The sequence below is a fragment of the Aptenodytes patagonicus genome, chromosome 3 (genome assembly GCF_965638725.1).
Source record: "Aptenodytes patagonicus chromosome 3, bAptPat1.pri.cur, whole genome shotgun sequence".
In the NCBI taxonomy this organism is placed as follows: Eukaryota; Metazoa; Chordata; class Aves; order Sphenisciformes; family Spheniscidae; genus Aptenodytes; species Aptenodytes patagonicus.
In genome coordinates, this window is record NC_134951.1 from 87,466,839 (window position 1) to 87,481,236 (window position 14,398).

The window sequence follows — 14,398 nt, forward strand, 5'->3', positions numbered from 1 at the left end:
TGAAAAGCAACCTCTTAACATACAAAATCTAAGACCGCAGGTAGATGTCAATTTTCCTGGCACAGTTCTACTTCTGACGAAGTCCTTGATTTCATCAAGGAGTTCAGTAACTAGCTTGTAGTCTTCTGTGTAATCCACTAGATCAGTATTATTTGCAAACAAGTTATTCAGAGTCTCTCTCCCCAGCATAAAGAAAAAAGTGAAAAATAAAAATGCTTAGTACTTTTGGATAAGTAACACATGCACTGTCCTTTTAACTAACCAGGGAAAAGTGTGTCAAGTTCACAAGATGGTAAACAACTATTATTTTAATGAACACTGAAAAGTATGTTGAGACCTTCAGAACAATAGTGTTACTGTATATACAAGTGTGTTTATGTATGTATAATCTTACTAATGCCACTTTTATGCAAAACCAAAAGTATATTTAACTCCCACCTCACCTATGTGGGATGCTTATTTTGCAGTACCCAAAGTCTGAGAGTCCTGCTTCTACAAGTATCTTAAGCCTCCTGTAAGTATGTAGTCTACTTATGTTCTGCTGCCTAGGTATTATAACAAAATTTAATCCATGAAGCTCAGTGTTTATACAACCTGAGAATTAGAAAATTTCTACCTCTAAGTGGATGTGAAAGCATTATATCTTACACTGAAAAAAAGACAGAATTTTAAGGAATTCTATTATCTGTGCTTTCTGAAAAAAACAGTCCTTAAAGAAATAAAAATACTCATTTTCATATTGGGTATGGTCAGGAAACACTGACATGGATGGCTAAACTAGCCATTCCCATTGTAGAATAGGAATGCCAAGGAAAAAAGCAAACAAGATCAGACAAATGCTATGCTAGATTTGGCCAAATTAAAGAAACAGGCACTTCCCAAAATACCTATCAGATATATATAAACAAGTCAGCAAACCTATAATTAGCAAACATACCCAAGGCTACAGGCACCTAGAGATACACAAAGCGGCATTACTTGTACAGGCAGGCCAACTTCTCGGAAACAGTTTCAGAGATGTCATTCTTCTGATTGAGACCCAGACCTGTGGTACACCACACTGAATGTGAGGTAACTGAAGTAAAAAAAAAACCAAACAAGCCACCAAATGCTTCCTTACCCCCAAATTATCATTTGCCATGTATTTTCAGGCTTCAGTGTTGTTTTGAGAGTTAGAAATGAAACTCATGGGTAATTTCTTTGGGCACAAAGTTTGTTCCAGACTACACTTCCCAAACTTGGCCAGTGTGTTTTTTCAAAGGTAACTTAAAATGTATTTGCTAGACTTTAATCTGGTTTCTGTCATGTATTCTGACCCGTAAGTGTTTAAGTCTGCTCTCCCCAACATCACTATTTCTAGAATCTCACTTTTCTCTGGCACAATTATTGGTAACAACAGCTCTTAATGAATGATAGAAGCACAACTCAGAAAGGTATAACAGATTAATGTATATACAATGTTCTTGTTTACATACAACTAAAAAAGTCCCATTTACCCACAACTCAGTTTTCCTGTTCAAGTTTCCAAAACGTGATCTTAAGACATTACTTCCATTAAATGAACTCTAATTTACATCCCTAGCGTTTCCACTGTGTACTGTCATTTTGTTATTCTGTGTATCTGACAAAGAGATGTCACTCCCTTAAATGGAAAACCTACTAATGGCCCTGTAGTGTGTAAGATTGTCCTACAAGGCCAATGGAGACTATGAACTCAAAACAGCAAGTTTCTAATTTATTAGCTGCCACTGACTATAAAAGACTAACTAGTAGCAGCACACAGGTGACTGGAAACCAAGGCAAGAACAACATTAAGATATAATAAACTGCATTGAAAAGGTTGACGAAACAGGGACTACCAAAACCGGAAGAGAGAACTTAGCAAGAAAAGAGCAAGTGATGCAGTATCCAAGTGCCCCAAAAGGAAGCCACCTCACATGCAAACTAACTGCAGACTTTGCCACATATAAGCAATGCACCAGAGATCTACAAATAAAGTTCAGCATACGCAGTTTGTATGATGTTTTAGAGGTCTGTAATCCCAAAGGTTAAAGCCATAATCATTACAATCATAATGAATATTCTACTTCTGACACCCATCATGATGAAGCTACTGGCAAAACTTAGGATTTCAGCAACAGCCCTAGCCTACCAGGGTCTCAAAATTCAGGGAGAGAATACAGGGCAAAGTCTGTCCTAGAGTATGGTAGAGGCCGAACAACATATTACTCAAACCTACCAAGCTTTAGAGATTGAGAGGGCTAACATCCCTCTCTCATCCTAGCTTCTCTTGAGTGTTAGTTGTCCTCACTCACACCACATCCGCAACGTAATACCTTCTGGAACATGGACCACAGCTTTCCATGTCTTACATGAAATCCCTAGCATATTTCTGTATAGCAACTTTACTTAGTTAACTGGTCTACTTAGTCAGGAGAATAATTTTTAAGAATGTCTCATTAAGGTCAATTCAGGGACTTCTGATGCAGCTCTTGGTGCATCATAAGCTACTGAAACATTCACAGCTGTGAAACACAAACAGCATTTAATCAACATTTAACTTAAACAACTTCTTGTCCTACTTCATTGTGAAGTATTCACATCATGATTTGTTCTTCATTTTAAAGTCTACTTGCAAAAAACTAATTTGTATTACCTGTTTAACTCATGACAGGGCTGTTACAAGTAGAGTTTATGATGTTGCTGTAATTTCAGGATGCTTAAAAAGTGAATTTGTTAAACTTAACACATATAGCACCAGCAAATCCTATTTGTGCTTAATAGTTACTTCTTGGAAAGTACTATTACCTTGGGGACTAGAATTAAATGCCAACTGTCTACTCGTACAACACACTATCAAAAACTTTGACTACATGTACCATTATGTAAGAAAGGGGAAGGGAAAAATCTTTTGGCAGAAAAATAGCACGCCTTATTTTTGTGTCATCCTAGATTTTCCACATATAGATACCTACTTGACATACATATCTGACCCTTATTGGGAAAAAATATTAGATTAGATTAAGATTTTTAGGAGTCTTTAGTGCAAAGTTTTAAGACATGTTCACTGTAATAATGACCAATGCAAGCTATCATAATGGAACAGAGCAATGCAATACCAACTGTGTGCTAAGAAGGCGGCACCAGAGATTAAGTGATCAATGCTAGGAAAGTTCGACTTGCTAAAATTCAGCAGGTTCCACCTTGAGCTATGAGGATCTGTGTCCTCTTTACAAGTTAGCAGATTATCAACAATTTCCTCCTTTTGAGTCTGGATGAAATATCATTGAGACAGAGTTAAGGCAAAGAATCCCACAGGCTAGCTGCATATTACACAAGTGCTTTCGGACAGCTTCTCAGCTTAGCATGGAATTTTATTTAGTCAAACAATGTGAAACACCTGTGAATGCATTCTTGCTGAGCCTGAAATCAAGTTAAAAGATGAGATGAGTCATCTACAAGATAAAAAGTACAGCACTAATGAAAGACAGGCTTTCAAACAACCACCTACACTCAAGTAATGCATTAACCCTGTATATATGCTATACTCAAGTTTATGCTTAGCTTGTGGTCTTATACTATTAAAAGTCAGTAACTACAACATAGTTGTTAGCCACATTAAATTCATTCCAGTTCATTTAAAATTTGCATATTTCAGACCAGTGCATGCAGGCACAGAGAATAAACATTCCTTAGAATAGGCATGGGGAAAGCTGGGGGCCTTCAAAGATGATCATTGCAACATTAACTGTGTTAGAAACAAATACGCTTGCTATCATGGAAACCAGCTAAAATGCACTGAATACCAAGCTGTTACCAATACCGTGAAAAAGCTAGAGACAAGCTTTGTTAGCAGAGTTGAAGACAAGGATCTGCTCCAGATCTTATCCGAAGTGCCAGGGGACACCACCTGTAAGAAACACATGGTACTACAGAAAAGAACTGACAAATATTCCACCACAACACAGAATCTATGTAGAAAATAAGCTATGAAAGACCAGTAAGTTCTTCCAAAAGAAAACTGAAGGATGAAGATCTTCTCTAAAACATTCAGCATGAATGAAATGGCATAGCTCTCAAGCGAGCCTTGTTCTGAACACTACTGAAAGAGCGTTAACAAGTTCTTCCCCGAATTAAAATATATACAGGTAACACTCCTAAATATCTTCTTCCAAGCTTTAGGTTTGATACTTACCCCCAAAACAGACTACAAAGCAAGCTTTGACAGCCATGGTTGCACTGTAATGACTAATAACCAAATCTAAAGATCAAGACTAACCTCCACAGACTCTGTAGAGTGAAAGGAAATAAACAGTCTACTACAGAAGGTAAGTCAGAAGTTCAGGGCCTCTACAGCAGTGACACTACACAGATCAGCCCTGCAAGATCAGGCAGACTTTGTGAATATCCTCTTACATTAATCTGCAGTACAGCAGATAGTGTGGTCTCCAGTACAACCGGGAAAAACACTGTAGTTGTCACCACACTACAAGTATGCAGATCACAGTGCATCTACCTGGAGATTATTTTAAACAACAAATGTACCACTCAAATTGTGATCTGGAGGACCATACAAATCTTTGATTTATGAGATTATACATTTTGATTGCACCAATACTCAGAGAGATAGAAGAGGCAAAAAGTTGAGCAGTATCTTGAGGCACTCTTGCTGAAGGGATATGAATGAGTAACAGCTATTCCTGAAACTGAAAGCTTCGTAGTTAGAGGATTAAAACGAGAAAGTAAAGTGCTTAAGACAAATTTTGGCATTGTGTCTAAAGTAACCACTAAGAGCAACTAAATAAGAGGGAAAGGTCAATGATCAGAGTTAAAAAAAAAAAAAGGTCATTAATGGACAGAAGACTAACTCTGATTCTGGGATTTTAAAACTGGTCAGTGAAGTCCATATTTTCTATTAGTAATCAGATACAGACAAAACAGCAGGTAAGCAATTCTGAAGGTGGTATTAAAAAAAAGTCAGTTGCCTAAATATCTGAGAGTTTCTTACACTGTTATTCCTGTTAAGCTCAGTCTGCCAGCTTCTTTACAAAGTGCAAACAGCTTTGATTGCTTTAGGGAAGCAGACCCCATACTTCTCCCAGGCTTTACAGCAAAGAGGTATTTGTTCCAGCTGTGCTGACCCCTCTTGCACTGAACTGGCCCCAGAAGACCCAGTCAACAATCAAGAGAACTACAGGCAAAATGACTCACATAACATCTCACTTCAGGTAGCTTTTCTCCAGTGGGAATGCAAATAGGTAACAGCTAGGATTTGTATTTTATTCTTGAAGTTTAAACAGCACTCAAAATTAGTCAAGCAGTATAGACTCCAACAGAGAAACTATAATTATACTTAATTTCACATAATAATGACTAAGAGTATAAAGTTTCCCAGTATACCTATTACTAGATAGACAAATATTTAAGAAAATCCTGAACCACTGGAGAAAACCCTAAATCCAACCTCAATGCAAAAAATAGCCAAACTTTATGTTTAAGAAGTCCCCAAACTATAGCTGTCTATCATACAATTACACACAAACAAGATTTTACACTGCTGAGAGATAGTTGGGGAGATGAATGAAGTGTGCCAGATGAAGGCTACATACATATAGCCAAGTAGCATTTTCAGTAACCAAACATCATATGATAATTTTTTCTGCAAATACTAAGGACTTAGCAGGACTCCGATAATCAAATTGACTTTGTAACTGAAGTAATTTAGGCTTCTAAAAATGGTTCTACGTTAATTAGGAGTACCTTCTGGAGTTTAAAAGACCCCACACACAGCATTTCATCTATATATGCAGACACATAAAAGAAATTCTGGTTTCCTTTGATCTTTTGTTAATTGAAACATACGAATCAAGAATGAAACTACACACTCTTCAGCAACCCAAATCGCCCCTTATAACTGAAAGATGCAAGTAATGGAGATAAATATGTATCTCAGGTAGCACACAGTTTTACAGTTTAGGGCTTTTGTTTTGTTTTCTCTACAGCAAGTCATAAGAATGTTTGCTCTCAATTCTTTGAAATTAGGATTGTTAAACTCTCTTGCCTTCCAATAGAAAGAGAATAGGAAGGTGAAAGACTTGCACTTTTTGGTTAATTTTAAGACTACTTCAGTGTCTGTTTGAATTACTGAATCAAAACTGGACAAATTTCAACTCTTGAAATATTATAATGAAAGTACATTGTCTAAGCAGCCAGGATCAGGTCAGGAAAGCTAAAGCCCTGACAGAATTAAATCTGGCCAGGGATGTCAAGAGCAACAAGAAAAGATTCTATAGGTACGTCAGTGATAAAAGGAAGATAATGGAAAATGTGGGCCCTCTCTGGAACGAAACGGGAGACCTGGTTACCCGGGACATGGAGAAGGCGGAGGTACTCAATGATGTTTTTGCCTTGAGCACTTGCCAGTGAAGACCGAGCCTCACCACCCAAGCCACAGAAAGCAAAGGCAGGGACTGGGAGAATGAAGAGCCACCCACTGTGGGAGAACATCAGGTTCGAGACCATCTAAGGCACCTGAAGGTGCACAAGTCCATGGGACCCAATAAGATCCATCCACGGGTCCTGAAGGAACTGGCGGATGAAGTTGCTAAGCCACTATCCATCGTATTTGAGAAGTCGTGGCAGTCCGGAGGAGTTCCCACTGACTGGAAAAGGGGAAACAAACCCCCCATTTTTAAAGAGGGGAAAAAAGGAAGACCCGGGGAACTACGGGCCAGTCAGTCTCACCTCTGGGCCTGGCATGATCATGGAACAGATCCTCCTGCAAGCTATGCTAAGGCACATGGAGGACAGGGAGGTGATTCGAGACAGCCAGCATGGCTTCACCAAGGGCAAGTCCTGCCTGACCAACCTAGTGGCTTTCTATGATGGAGTGACTACATCAGTAGACACGGGAAGGGCTACAGATGTCATCTATCTGGACCTCTGTAAGGCCTTTGACACCGTCCCCCACAACATCCTTCTCTCTAAATTGGAGAGGTATGGATTGGATGGGTGGACTGTCCAGTGGGTGAGGAATTGGTTAGACGGTCACATCCAGAGGGTAGTGGTCAACGGCTCAATGTCCAGATGGAGGTTGGTGATGAGTGGTGTCCCGCAGGGGTCTGTATTGGGACTAGTACTGTTTAATATCTTCATCGATGACATAGACAGTGGGATCGAGTGCACCCTCAGCAAGTTTGCAGATGACACCAAGCCGAGTGGTGCGGTTGACACGCCAGAGGGACGGGATGCCATCCAGAGGGACCTGGACAAGCTCGAGAAGTGGGCCTGTGTGAACCTCATGAGGTTTAACAAGGCCAAGTGCAAGGTTCTGCACCTGGGTCGGGACAAGCCCCGGTATCAGTACAGGCTGGGGGATGAAGGGATTGAGAGCAGCCCTGCCGAGAAGGACTTGGGGGTACTGGTGGGTGAAAAGCTGGACAGGAGCCAGCAATGTGCGCTCGCAGCCCAGAAGGCCAATCGTATCCCGGCCTGCATCAAAAGAAGCATGGCCAGCAGGTCGAGGGAGGCGATTCTGCCCCTCTACTCTGCTCTGGCGAGACCCCACCTGCAGTACTGCGTCCAGCTCTGGAGCCCTCAGCATAAGAATGACACAGACCTGTTGGAGCAGGTCCAGAACAGGGCCACAAAAATGATCAGGGGGATGGAACACCTCTCCTATGAAGAAAGGCTGAGAGAGTTGGGGTTGTTCAGCCTGGAGAAGAGAAGGCTCTGGGGAGACCTTATTGCAGCCTATCAGTACTTAAAGGGGGCTTATAAAAAAGATGGCAGCAAACTCTTTAGCAGGGCCTGTTGTGACAGGACAAGGGGGAATGGCTTCAAACTCAAGGGGGGTACATTTAGACTAGATATAAGGAAGAAATTTTTTACGGTGAGGGTGGTGAAACACTGGCACAGGTTGCCCAGAGAGGTGGTGGATGCCCCATCCCTGGAAACATTCAAGGTCAGGTTGGCCGGGGCTCTGAGCAACCTGCTCTAGTTGAAGATGTCCCTGCCCACGGCAGGGGGGTTGGACTAGATGACATTTAAAAGGTCCCTTCCAACCCAAACTATTCTATGATTCTATATTGCTGGACTTTTATCAGTTCCTGCAATACAATTATGAACTATCAAGAATATTTCCTTAAGTTTTAAATATTTTCCCTACTAATTCACTCTTTTCCAGAATTAAGACACAGAATTATTCATCCCTTCAGATTGCTGCTTCTGTTACTCATTCCTCATCTTTTACTTAATACACTAAAGCCTAACCAAATCAGTCGCTTACTGAGGTTAACAGATCTAGTTAGATGCTTTTTGCCATTTATGCCCCCCAAGAATACAAATCCTTAGTAAATGCCTCCACAATACTAAAGAGGAATAGCTGAAGTCAGGCATTTGCTGAAATAAAACTGGACAAAGTTAACATCAGTTTTAGTGCTTCCAATGAAGCCCTGCATTTAGCGCTACCTGACAGTAATTCCCTCCAATATTTCATCTTCCCAATTTTCTCTTGAGAAAGCAGAAAGTTTTTTCTCTACTGTCAGAAGTTTGAAGAACCGGGAACTCTCTCCTCCCACCTCACATTTAGTACTTCATGCTCCCATGCTTTTCCTTGGAGCATGGTGATGCTTTTAACTGAAGTCAAGGAGCTCAACTTTCTGGGTGCAGGCAAAGAATGCATAAATGTGAGGATTAGCTGAGATTGTCAGATGCTTGCTCAACCGCTCTAACACAGACACAGTCTAGGAGCCACTAGTCTTCCACCATCTTTCACAAGTCACCATTCATCATTTTTGTCCTTCACTTCCCACCTTTCAAATTATCCAGAAAGTGCAGAAAAGCTCTTTCACAATGAGTGAAAGTAATGAGTATGAGTATTCTCACACTTCCTCAGCTCCACATGGCTCAAAAACCCCATACAAACACAAGTGTCACAGGGCAAGCCCCAGATGCCTGCAATGAACTACACAAGCTCAGAAGTGCAGCAGACTTTCAGTGCTTATCCACTGTATGGCCACTGCAAAGTCCCACCCAGAGTAACAGCAGGCAGTAGTAACTTACTTATGGGGGAGAAGAGGGCTAAGAAATAAAGTCAGAGAAGCAGAAGAGTGGAAGCCCTGCTCTTCTGTAACACACCAAAACCACAAAATACCTGAGCTATAGCATATGAAAGAAGATGAAATGTGCAGTGGTGACTAAAAAAAGCTAGTGGAACTTAAGAGAAATATCCGGAACAAAGACACAATAGAAGTTTCAGCACTTACAGGTACCAAGATATAGCACTATTCCAGGACTTCGCTACATTGACCACAGCATTACATACATATCCCTTCTTCAACATACATAAGCTAATGAATTTTGCATTTAATTTTGTTCTGTCTTGCTCTCACACTCAGCATCAGATTTAAGCTATATCTTCACACAGAGCACAGCAGTTACCTAAAAATCACACTAGCAAGACTCACGCTTCTACTCTAATAATTAGTACCAAAAAACCTGACTTCCCAGAAAAATGGGATTTTAATCAGACCCCAGGCTGCAAACATGAACTGTAAAGAGCTAATAGCTTATAGCAAGAAAATCCTCAAGACTGCAGACAGCATCTTTTTCTCCCTTCTCTTCCCCTTCACACATTCCAGTGTCACTTCTGTACAGAGTTCTTTATCTGGAGGCAAGACATTCTCATGCGCTAATTTCAAAAGTCACTGAAAGACACGTTGAAATGCAAGACCTGAATCTGAACAGAGGAAAAGAAAATCTGGATCTAGTGCATACCATGCTGCTTTATTAGTTCTTCTCAAGTGACCATGACAGCTGAAGCAGACGCCCTGTTGAGTCTAAGCAAAAGCCCCCACCTCCTGAGGAGCAGCTAGGGTACGGTTAAACAAGACAGCTCAGCCCACCTGAAAACTCATGACTAGCAAGAAGGTGTTTCTGTTCCTCCCCAGCAACTCTTCCCTTCCTCTTCCTCCAGCACTGCGCTCATCCAATTTGTTCTCGATGTGACTCATCTCCACAGGTTTGCAGAAAACAAGTTTTTTCAGCTGGATTTTTTTTTTTTTGTTGAATTGCCATGTTGAGGGATCAGGCAGTTGTCACTGCCAGCAAAGGGAAGAAGGCAGGAGGGAGATCTCCCCCTTCAGCAGTAACAAGCTGCTCGATCAGCTTAGCCAGCTCAGACAAATCAGTCCAAGTGATAGAACAGAAGCAACCACAGATCTCTTCTACCTGATCTTGTCCCAGTCTAAAAACAGGTATATCATCTCCAGATCAGTCCTACTGCAGGAGCCGATAGCTCTGATGACACCAGCTCGATTACTTGATACTATCTAAAGGCCTATGAATCTTCATCAAGCAATAATTTGCCAGAGTAAGTGACATTCTCACAACCGTCTCTGAACTGGAAAAGAAAGCAAGAGTCAAAGTAATCCCAGACATACATACACAGAGCCCTCCACTGCATATTACAATCCTTTTCCAGCATTATAATCCAATTTTCCAACAAACATAACAGAAAAGATGACATTAAAGTTGAATCAACAATATGAAGTAGTGACATCTCAGGCAACAGCTACTACAGTTCTTCACTAAGGAAGCCCACGGAGTCTGATGTCTCCTCAAAGAGGAATAAAACAGGTATTAGTGAGGTCTTGTCGATGACAGCTGTTTACTCCAAAGAACTTAAATTCGCCCGCAGAGGAGAAGCGGGCGTGTTCTGGACAGCAAGCGCTTCCTGGTGCGCCAGAATCCTCTTACAAAATAATCATTTCACCCTACGTTCCCTCTGTTCCCTTCTGCCCACAAAAGACAAGTATCAAAACCAGTGCAACATTATCTTATTTGAGAAGAGACCACCATGACAATGACAAAATTCTTCAAATACAAAGGAAATTAGATCCCTGCACAAGCTGCAAGGGTATACAATTGTATATTAAAAAGGATGCACACGGTCTATCACCGACAATAAAAATACAGAACTGATAGCTTCCTGAAGTGTTTGTTCATGTTTCATAGTATTTGCTTATGCTCTTTGAGCTTAACTGTAAAGAGAACTACATAAAAGCAGCAACTTACTTTTAGTAAGTGTTAAGAATGTAGTTTCTCTTTTCTAATGTTTACATATTAAGTGTCTTACCTTCCAACAGATCCTATGCTATTGTTCAAGGTACTTAAAGTCTCTTTTCTTATTGTCTTAAGCTGCACTAAAAACTGATGTGGAGGCACATGAAAAACCTACCAGGGACTAAGAGAAAGGAGGAAGCAAAAGAAGCATTTAAGAATATTCTTAATTAAATGGTTACTAACCTAACAGAAAAACTTCTTACAATTAAACATTTTTAATGGAAAGCTGTCTTTGAGTACAGTAAAAAAACTAATGGGGGAAGGAGAGGGGGAAAGCAGGAAGGGAGTGACATTAAAAAAAGCTCCTCTTAAGAAATCTGTATACAGTCTTACAAACCAAGTGATGACTGACTTCCTGAGGTCTCATTTACTATTAACTTTGGGTTTAGAAGTAAGGCATTGAAAGCTACTTGCTCTTAGCTTGCAAGATTCTCTGTCCAAAGCACAATGAGGAAGAAAGAAGAGTAAAATTAAAATACCCTAAAAAAAGCTGATTTTTTTCCTTATCTATGACAACATATGAAAGTGTTCTCATCCTTCATGCACTCTATTTTAAACGTCCACCAGAAACTCTGAGTCACTGAACCACAGATTTTCTAAGGTATCTAAAAGGATACTTTCTTCTTTGCGCTATTGGTCTGTGAGCCTACAGTTAAAGACAAAAAGGAGACTCAGAGTGTTTTCTTGACTCCTTACCACGCTGTAGCCCCGTTATGACAAAAGATCCGCGCAGACATGGCCTCCTGTCCAAGCAAGCAAATTCAGATCCTTCCTTCAGGAAGGGTTAAGTGCATAAGATTATGATACACATGACTAAAACAGATCTCCTTGCTGGTTTTTCTGCCAAAGGTTGTCCCACCACCTCACAGGCAACAGTATGATTCTGTTAGTGACACTTGTGTCACTAACTCCAAGTTTCTCTAGATCCTTATATTGAAGTCTTACTGATTCATGTGGCACAACTAAAAAAAGGGGGGGGGGGGGAAGTCTTCCATCCAGATTTTCTTCTCTAGCCAGTTCCCATTTATAACCACATTAGATGCTTTTCCAACTCCTAGGCCACCACTCTGATCCTCTTTCTGAATTTCTTCAATTGCTCTGCTTTCTCTTACACAAGAAGCTTTATTCTCACTTCCAGTGATGCACCTGCTTTCCCTGCCTCCTCTCTCACTGTACAGGTAAGTAAAAGGCAGCTCTTTAGTTCATTTGGGGATACCAGGTAATGTCCAATTCTCAGATTTATTGTTTTTCCACGGAAGAGTTTCTTCACACATCCTCCCCATGCTCAGAGAGTATCTAGAAGAGTTCTCATTGCTCCTTCATCCACTCTTTTTAGTGGATAAAAGCATAGTTCAGGTGCTGAAGTGCTGAGACTGTTGTATTCCATGTCCATCAACGTTATCGCGTTTCCGTGAACAGCCCACATTTGCTTTTCTTCAGTTGTTATCTCCTATCTTCAACAAACGCCTTGTTGACAGCGAGGCTTTGTGCTCCAGTTTTGCACAAACACATCGCAAAGCGCAGCCCGCCGTCACGCAGAGCCCACAGCATCCCACTAACACGGGAAGGAACGGAAAACAACCCCGCACACACCATCTGTATGTACACGCACACGGAGTACTAAATGTCGCCTTTCGGTAAAAGCAGAAGCCACAAGTTCGGAAGAAGCACTCCGGGCGACAAACCGCCTTATACAAAGCCACCAAATGCACGGAGCCAGCCCCGACTCCCGCCCCCGAGAAACACGAGGGCTCTGAGCGCGCACCCACCCCTCCCGCCGCCGCCGCCAGCCACCGCGGCCCGGCCCCTGCCCCGGGGAGCCTCGGGGCGGACAGGGCCTCGCCTGCGCCACCGGCGGCTGCTTCTTCCGCCTCCCCCAGCCTCCGCCGCCGCTGCCGCGCCCGCCAGGCTGCCCTGAGCCACCAACGGCAATCAGCGGGCATCTTCACGCGACCGAGGCGGCAGGCGCCGGGTGACAGCCCGCCCTGGCCCACGCACCGCAGCTCACGGCGCCGGCCTCGGCCCGCGGCCGGGCGCCCCCTCGCCGAAAGCCGCAGCAAGGCCTGTGCCCGCCGAGCTGCCTGCCTGCCTCCTACCCGGCCCCGCGCCGCCAGGCGGGCCCCCTGCAACCCGAGGCGGCGGTGCCCTGCCCGCCCCGCCCTTACCCGCTCCTCGCCCCGCCGGAGCCGGTGCACCCGGCCGCCCGCTCCGCTCTTATCCCGCAGACAGCGTCCCGGCAGCCCATGGCGGGAGGGCCCGGCCCGGCCCGGCCCCGCCGCGCCGCCCGCCCCCGTCGCCGGGGCAACGCAGCGCCCGCCCCGCCCCGCCTCTCGCCCCACCTGACTCCCCCGCTCCCGCCGCCGCCGCCGCCGCTCCGCCGGCACGGGCGCGCGGGTGGGCAGCGGGCGGTATCACGCGCGCACCCCCAGCCAATCGGCGCCGCCGCCTGGCCGAGGGGGGGGGGCGGGGGGAATCCCTCTGGGCGGGGGCGTGCTTTCCCTGGGCAACTTCTCACCCGCCCCTCGGCGCGCGGGGCTCCGCCCACTCCCGCCACGCTCCCCCCCCCCGCGCGGCCCGGGCGGCGGGTGAGAGGCGCGGCGGCGGCGGCGGCCGGTCGAGTGGCGGCCCTCAGCTGCCGCAGCGGGCTGGCAGGGGCGGCGGCGGCGGAAGGGCGCTTCTGGAAGCGCCGCGGTGTACCTGGGGCCGGCGGCTCCGCTTGCTCCCGGGGTCGGGTCGTGACAGCGCGTGGGCCCGGCGGGTGCCACATGGGCAGCCTGCCTGCCTGCCTGCCTGCCTGCAGCCTGCAGCTCCTGCTCCGAGGCCCACCGGGCAGGTGCTCCCCACCTAACGGCTCAGCCGGTTCAGACCACCGCCGTCCTCCCCAGCTTTAACGTAAACGTTTTAAAACAGTCTTAACGTACGTGTCACGTATTTATGCCCGGTACGCACGTTGGCATCAGCGCCAGCACTGCCGGAGCACACATCTGGTGCTGCCCGGTTGCTGCAACCCGCTTCCCGAGTTACGCTGTATTTCGTTACTAGTTCCACAACGAAGGGCTCTGGATATGAAGGGCTTTGCAAGCAGCGGGGGAGTTTGCATTCTGCTTTGGTATTTGCTCTGAGTAAATTCTTGGAGCAGATTTACGGCTGTGGAGCTGGGGACCTGGCTGAGATGCCTGGAAGAAAGGATTGCCCTGAATGCTGCTCGATCAACTCCCTGTCAGCTGGTTCGCATGTGCAAATAAATTGATAATGTGCCCTGACTCCATGTCAC

The 14,398-nt window shown here is 44.4% G+C and overlaps 1 protein-coding gene across 1 annotated transcript in view; it reads right to left on the reverse strand.

The window, feature by feature from the left end:
* LYST (lysosomal trafficking regulator) overlaps nucleotides 1-13,311 on the reverse strand; it is an 87,142-nt gene extending 73,831 nt beyond the window's left edge. The window contains exon 1 of the mRNA XM_076334156.1: nucleotides 13,290-13,311. The gene's annotated coding sequence lies outside the window, so the exon portion shown is untranslated. The remainder of the gene's footprint in view (nucleotides 1-13,289) is intronic.
* Between the last annotated feature and the right edge of the window lie 1,087 nt (nucleotides 13,312-14,398).